Raw genomic sequence first — 7776 nt, 5'->3', positions numbered from 1 at the left:
TGGGCTCTTCACCTTCATCTCTGGGTGGACAGGTCTCCACCATGCTTCTGTGGGAGGTTTCAGCAACAAACTCTGAAGGATCCGAGGGAACTGGTAGTAGTGCAAACAGGATTAGACCAGTGAGATTTCTCCCATTGAGGTAGGCATATATCTGAAAGCAGAAACTGAACCTAGACAAGGCTCAGCTGGCATATAGAACCATCCACCTTCATATGTATGTGCACCGACAACGCGTGTACATGCACGTGTGTTTGCAAACATGCAGGCATCTAAACGTGTGGTGCATGAATATGCACAGGTGCACATGGGCTGTGTTTGTGTCTATCTATTGCCAACAGACACTCCAAAAAACCTGGAGAAGTTAGAGTAACTTTTGAAGGGAAAAATACAACTCCGCTGTGTGACCAAGGCCCATCAATCTGATGGATCATGCCGACACAGCAAAAATAAGGAACCATCCAACATCCAACAGTAATATTAGGTTGTTGCTAAGTGAGAAGAGCAACAAGTCCTTATGACATGTGACTGAACAACTGGTTAGAAAGCTGCCTTCCAATAGAGATTGCGGCTGGAAAGGGCTCTTTTCTTTTTTGCTAAGCAGACATGAGGTTATTCACTGGAATTAGTGCTAGAATCAAAAGTCCAACCTTTAAGTCTTATATTAGGGGAAGGTGGAGATCAGAGCTTGCTCTCTTGTGACACTGGAGAATAACACACACACACATGCATGTGCACCGCACACACGCAATCTGTCGTACTCAGGCCTCAGGAGGGAACTTGCCCCTTTATCTCCAAGAGAGACTATCCCCTATTCTCACATGGGGCCCAGAAGTAATCGGTCCCCACTACATCCACATGTGCTGGGGTCTCCTGGGACATCCGTGGGCTGGTGGAATGATGTGGGTTCTGCAGACATTCGTTCTATGCTTGGGGTGGTGAGCTAAATTCTCCTTACTAGCACAGCACAAAAGAAAAGAGAAGAAAAGACTGACAATAAATCCCATTGTGTGAAGGATCGCTACAACCATTGTATTCGAGCAGTAATTAGACATAGCCCTGAGGGACAGTAAGTGCATTAGAAGGGACGGGCTCACCATGAGCCAAATGGCTTCTCTTATTGTTCTCAGCAGGGTACTTAGAATGTTCTTAGACCCAAATCCTTCCATAATGCAGCAGAAATGAGACTGCAGCATGGGACTGCAGCAGCGGCCGACTCCCTTCCTTCGATGGAACATTCATTCACCCCAGTGCTTGCACGTCCTCCACATAAGCTTCTGCCTGACCACATGGACAAGAGCTGTTTGTTCCAGGTGACATCCGTGCTGTCTCTACATCACAGCAACATGTACCCACATGGATGTGTCCTGCACATTCCATAAGGAATAGCAAAGTTCCTTTATAACAGCAGACAGCGCTGGGATGGATAGCATGAGGCTTGCAAGCTAGATGTCCTGATGTCCTGTTGATTGTATCATTATCAACGACTCTAGTCTCAATGATAATATCTAGTCTCTCTCTCCAACTTTCATTGACTACATTGAGTTTCTTGATTGTATTGAATTAGGTTTTTCCATAGTGCCCATCACCACAGTATCTCAGCACTGTAGCGTTCGTGATTATATCGGGCTTTCCTGCTTGCCTGATCATACTGATTCCTTCTGTTGTATTGATTTACATTGGGCCCTCCTGTTTCACTTGTTATATTGGTTCCCTCGCTTGTACTGATTAGATCATAACCTCCTCTCCAACTGGGTAAAGCCAATCTCTTCTGTGATCTCTTTTTGAGGCCCATTTGTCATGGATTATATTGGGGCCTGTGCCCCATCAACATCTCAGAATCTTTTCCTCTGTGCATGATACTGTTATTTTACAGGATGTTCCTCTCAATAATCCATATAAAAAATCCCACTGACCCCTCTGCAGTTACTTAATTTCTTACCAGTGCAACACGTGACAGACAAAAATGTAGAGTTTTCAACACCAGAGAGAGATGGAAGTTATTTCATGTAGATCTGGTTTCTTGACTCCAACACATGAGGCTGCACCTACCTTGTCCCATGCCCCTCCCAGCAAAAATCCAAACAGTTGCCAATTAGAGCTTCCATAGGACGCGTCACATAAGCGCTTGGCCAGTGGACTGGGTATTGAACCATGGACCTCCAGAGCTGCTACAGCCTGAACCTAAACTAAAGAGCCAACACTTTTTAGGTGGGGCTGTCACAGACTCCTATCCCCTGTGAACCATGCACAGAGCAGGGCCTGTAACACACACTCACCAGTAGGCTACAGAAGCATATGCCATGTCCTCTTCTGTAGTGAGAACTTCTGCAGTGAAGTTGGTGACATCTGATTTGTCAAGTAAGAGCAGCAGTGTTGGATTAATCTGAGCAAGTCAGACAGCAATCGATGAGGCTGATGGATACATAGTGGTGGCAGAGGTTGGACTGGGCTCAGATAAGCACCCAAAAGTTTGGACGTTTTGCTGAGCTATTGATCTGCAGATCTAGGTCAGAAATCTCATGGGAAAAGGGTTCCTTCTCTGGCACTGCCTGATTCTGATCAGGGCTGAGAATACCCTCTTTTGCAGTATTTTAGCGCTTAACAATCCTAGCCAGAAACTGGAAATACAGCAGCCATCATGAAGATGAAGAAAAATGGAAAAAGTTAACCACTATTTATTCCCCGCAAATCACCAGAGGTTCAGTTGAGTTTTGGGTGAAGGACTGAGTTGATCTGAGTTGATCTGAGTTTTAATCCATCTGATTTCCCCATCTTTAGAGAGAAGCTGTCAGAATTTTTGGTTTGTTTTTTGCACTAGAATCAGTGGGACAAATTCTGCTCACATGTACGCCAGTGAATGCCATGGAGTTACTCCAGATTTAACTGGTGTATTTCATAGCAGAATTTCTCTCAGCGGCCATAGTAGTGATGGATGATTTCAGATTGGCCTGTGCTTGGGTTGATATCATCAGCGATCTGTATCCTTGAAAACCTAAAGAAGGTTGTAACCAGTTGTCCCTGATAAACTCCATGGAAGTCAGTGGATGAAACTGACCTGTCAATTCCAAATCTGAGACCCATGTGTGATCCACTAGTACATCCTTGAGCATGTCCAGCTGGATGAAAAGTTTCATTATAGGGTATATGGCATGCCCTCGTTTACAAACATGTTGCCCACCTTTGAGATGTCCTAACTTATACACACCCATGATAGGAGACTCTTAGCTCTGTCAGAGTGCCTTGGAGACAACTCCTGCACAGTACCTGCTTGGCCGTGGCATTCACCATACAGTCTGCTTCACAGTTGACATAGGATTATTAGGCAATCTCAACAGAGGAAGGATGGTCCAATGGTTAGGGTCTAGGACTTGCCACTGCTCTGCCACAGATTTCCTGTGTGACTTTAAATGAGCCACTTAGCCTCTCTGAGCCTTGTTCCCCCATCTATAACACGGGGATAAATAGCCCTGCCCCGTCTCACAGATTGCGAGGTAAACAAATACCACAGTGGTGGGTACACAGAAGTACCTAAGAGATAGACAGTCCACTCTTTGTAGTGACCTTTCGGCCCATCAGCATGTCAGGAACATTTCCAGAAATCAAAAGCAGCAAAGCCATCCTATCTCCATACTCCGTCCTGGGGATCAGGCAGGTGCTGGTGCCTGAGCATCTCAGCTCCCACTGATTTCAGTCTGGAATCAAAAGTACTTACCCTTCAATGAGGAATTGCATAGGCTGGGGTTTCCCCCTGAGATGGAGGCCCCCAGTCCATGCCCAATGCCCCAGTGTTTCTCTCTCTTCGGAAAAACACCTGACATAAAATAAATGTAATGACTGGAAATCAGGAAAACAATCCATCACCTGCAGCATTTTAGAGAATCCAGAGAACCTTGAGATTTAACGCTTTGCAACTGCAGTAGGACCCTTCCTTCTATCCTTCTTCTCCTCCATCCAGCATCATTGTTGTACCACCCATGCCACTAGCACTGGCCCTGTCAAAAGTCTTGAGATTTCGGGAGATATCTTGAGAGTCAAGGAAGTCCCATAAAAGCCTGTGCCTTAGGTCAAAACGCTGAAAATCAGTGGGTACGATGCTCAGCATCTCTCAGGATCAAACCCCTTGTCACTGGCTAAGGCCAGTTCACAGCATCACTAGCATGGGGTCCTTTGACTCTGGTGCTGATATAAAATATGGGGTGGCACAGCATATTCTATTGTCTACGTTGTCTGCTCTTTCTCATTCTCGCTTACATTATCCACCCAATCGGGTTGGGATTCCCAAAACCATGACCAGGCAAGCCCTTCCTGTGGATGGGTCAGGCGTGGTGTTGGCCATATCAGGGCCTGTGCGTTTTCTTTCTGGAGTGCTTCCCCTTTAAGACAGGACTGTGCAGTCTTTATTTGCTTGTTGAAACTGTTCAGTTTTAGGACAGGGGGGGAGGTCACACCTGTTGTGGAACTTGATAGAAGGCTTATTTATAAACTTTCAGAGCTTGGGATTCTTGCAGAGCTGAATGCGCTGATGTCCGGAGGGGAAGGTCACCGAAATGCTTGTTTATAAAAGCAGCAGCAACTGGAAAAACCATAAAAGTCTGAAATGATGAAATTAACAAGCTATTTGATCAGGCGCATCGGGCTATGTGCTCTGTAGCCAGCCAGAAAAACCTAGCACGTAATACCTACCCTGCTGGCTGCTGCCCTGCAATTCTCCCTAGGAGAAACAAGCACATTACACCCTAAGAGGCGAAAAATAATCATCTGCTTTATATAGTCTACTTTTGGGTCCCTGGCTTGTCCAATCTTAATTTGACCTTGCATGGAAAGGGGAAAGCCAATACGGCGCTTGGTATCACAGCTAATCCACTCCTTAGTTTCGCAATTTCAAAGGGACATGCCACTTGTTCCCATCCAGAATGATCTTTTAGCAGGAATAAATCCGTTCCTCAAATCTACTGTCATTTTTTTTTTGCTTTAGCAACCTGTTTCCCCAGAAACACTCCAAGAGTTTTGCAAAAGTGTCTGAGGGGGTGTTTGCTGATGTTTTGGGGGGGGGGTTGTTTTTTGTTTATTTTTGTTTGTTTTTGTGTGAAAGGAGCATATATCATATTTTTTGGAGGAAGCAGGGAAATAAAACCCTTTTCCTGGGGCTTCAGGAAAGATCCAACCAGTCCCAATTCTCATTTCACACTAGAGCAAACACAAGGACTTTTCTTCTTCTTTTTAAGGGTTGGGGTTTTGGGGTTTTGTTTTAGTTTTCTGTATCTGTCAGAATCTTGATTTCAGGAAAGCTTCATTTTCACTTGGTGACTGATGGCCGAACAGGTGGCTTCTGAATTTACAAGTGTCATATGAACAAGCCGCTTAGAAATGGACAATTTGCAGCTCACTTTCTCCTGCTGACAGCCCCTTTTTCTGCTGACAGATTCTTGCCTCTTCCAGCCAAATAAATTCATGGAGCATCTGCCCACCCCCCTTGTGCTGCCCCCAGCCAAGAAAACACCTTTAGGAAGAAAAAAAAAAAAACAGAACCCATCTCTTGGGAGCTGCAAGCCATGACATGGAACGAACGTCACCATTTAAGGCTTGTTTGCTCACTCAGCCTTGGTGAGTATAATTTATAACATGGTAAGGATCTTGCCTTAATCTTTCATGGGGAATTTAGTTTTTTCATGGGATTTAGATGGGTTCACAGTGCGGAGTGATGCTATACCACAGCGGGCATCAGTGGTTGTCCCAGAAGCAGGACGCTCATTTCACTGAACGTGTTGGGCTTGTTCAAAGATCAGGTCCACAAAAGCCCCCCAATTCTTTTATTTTTGTTTGGCCAGCGCTGTCCGGGATCCTTCTCAGGAACATTCCCAACCAGGGACTGCTGCTGCTCAGTCCAAAACCATCCTTGGCAGTAATGTCCCTTGATGATTGAAGCAGATGGGGCTGTATTTTTTTTAGGCCAGTAAAAAACACAGGGACTCCCCAACCCCATCCCTGCCACTCTTCGTCCAGTCAAGCAGGAATCCAGGGTGCTCAGATGTTGGCAAGAAGGGTTGCTCCAGTCAACGGTGCCTGACACTGAATTGGCTCCCCCAAAGGCATGCTAAGGCAGGGCACTGGGTTTACTGCCAAGGACGAGGGCATGTCGGTGATGCTCAAAGACCTCAAGAGATATATGCGCTGGTCAGGAACTACAGAAACCCCACCCCAGCTGCTTTCCTGCCCCAACCAATGAGAGGTTCTAATCATAATACCATGCACTTACATCATCTAGAGATCTCCAAATGCTTTACAACACTAATGAAGCATCAATATTCTGCTTGGAAAGGGAGTTTGGTGCTCAGATATCAGGGTTATGAGAAAGAGAGAGAGAGAGCTATTTTGCACATTGGGTTACTAAGGTCTGGACTTGCCTTAGTCCTGACTCCTAGTGCCCTACTTTGTTAAATAGAGTCATGGTCTTATACAGTAGTTGAAGATACTTCAGTCCCTCTCAGCTGCCTTTCATAAATTTTCACCTTCTTTCTGCACCCCATTTTCCTAGCCCTTTCCTAGCAGTCTATCTGGGACCCAGTCTCATCCAAGGAACAGGTCCCATACTGACAAAGGCTGAGACGCCAACCAAAGAGAGACATGTTTATCAAGTGGAAGGTCGTGTGAGTGTGACACTGCCATGCACAAGGCTGGGCCTGGATGATCTGACAAGTTATCACATGGTCCATGTACAATTTGTGGGATGTGGCTCTGTCGCTCGCTTCCATCATGAAACTGCTCACTGAGGAGAGAAGAGTCTTTACACGGCAGACTGAGGTTATCTGAGGTCTGTGCCCTACAGGTGGGGTTTTCAAAACAGCCTAAGTGACCTGTCAATGGGGTTCATGTCAGCAGGACTCATGCTTCAGCGTGCCAGCGCTGCCTCCACCAATTTCAGATGGAGATTGTACTTCCAGCTTGTTGCCATTTCTCCACTTAGTTTTAAGAAAATAGGAAATCTATTCTTCTGATGTTGGCCAAGGGTAAAATTTTCAAAACCACCTCACAAGCCTAAGTCCCATTTTCAAAAGGAATTTAGGCACTTGGAGCCAGATTTTCAAAATAAGTGCTTAAAGATGCAGATAAGATTTTCACAAGTTCACAGTCCCACTGAAATCAATGGGACTTAGGTACCTACCCCACTTAGGGACTTCTGAAAATATCAAGAGGTGCCTATCTGCACCTATTAGTACCCATGCATATCTTTGAAAATCTGGTCCATAGGCACTTTTGAAAATGTTACCCTTGACAGTCTGAGCCCTGCTGACTTTCAATGAGATTTGGGCTCCAAAGTAGCCTGAGTCACTTTTTAAAATGGGGCTCAGGAATCTAAGTGATGCAGCTATTTTTGAAAACCTTACCACATGTCTATAGGGACTGGATGGTATTAGATGAATAGAGCCGGTGGGTGGATTGGAAGCATTTATCTAATCTAATCTAATCCAATCTAATCTATCTGTCTAGTCCTCACTCTCCTAGTACCTGAGTGCTTGTGTGTATGGGTAAAGGTGGATTGATGAGTGCACGGCTGGATGCATGAGTACATAATATGGCAGATTGGATGGGATGGGGAGGGACAAGGGTTTGGTGGAAGTGATGGGTGATTACATGGATAAATAACATCATCTTACTGAACATTTATATAGTGCTTTCCATCCCAAGTTAGCCTTAAGTGCTTTACAAACCATTATAAATACAAAAATCACTTCAGCCAGCCACAGCAGCTATTTAAAAGTGCACAGCGGCACAACA

This window comes from Gopherus evgoodei, chromosome 18, assembly GCF_007399415.2.
Source record: "Gopherus evgoodei ecotype Sinaloan lineage chromosome 18, rGopEvg1_v1.p, whole genome shotgun sequence".
Taxonomy (NCBI): domain Eukaryota; kingdom Metazoa; phylum Chordata; order Testudines; family Testudinidae; genus Gopherus; species Gopherus evgoodei.
This window is presented reverse-complemented; position numbering follows the sequence as displayed.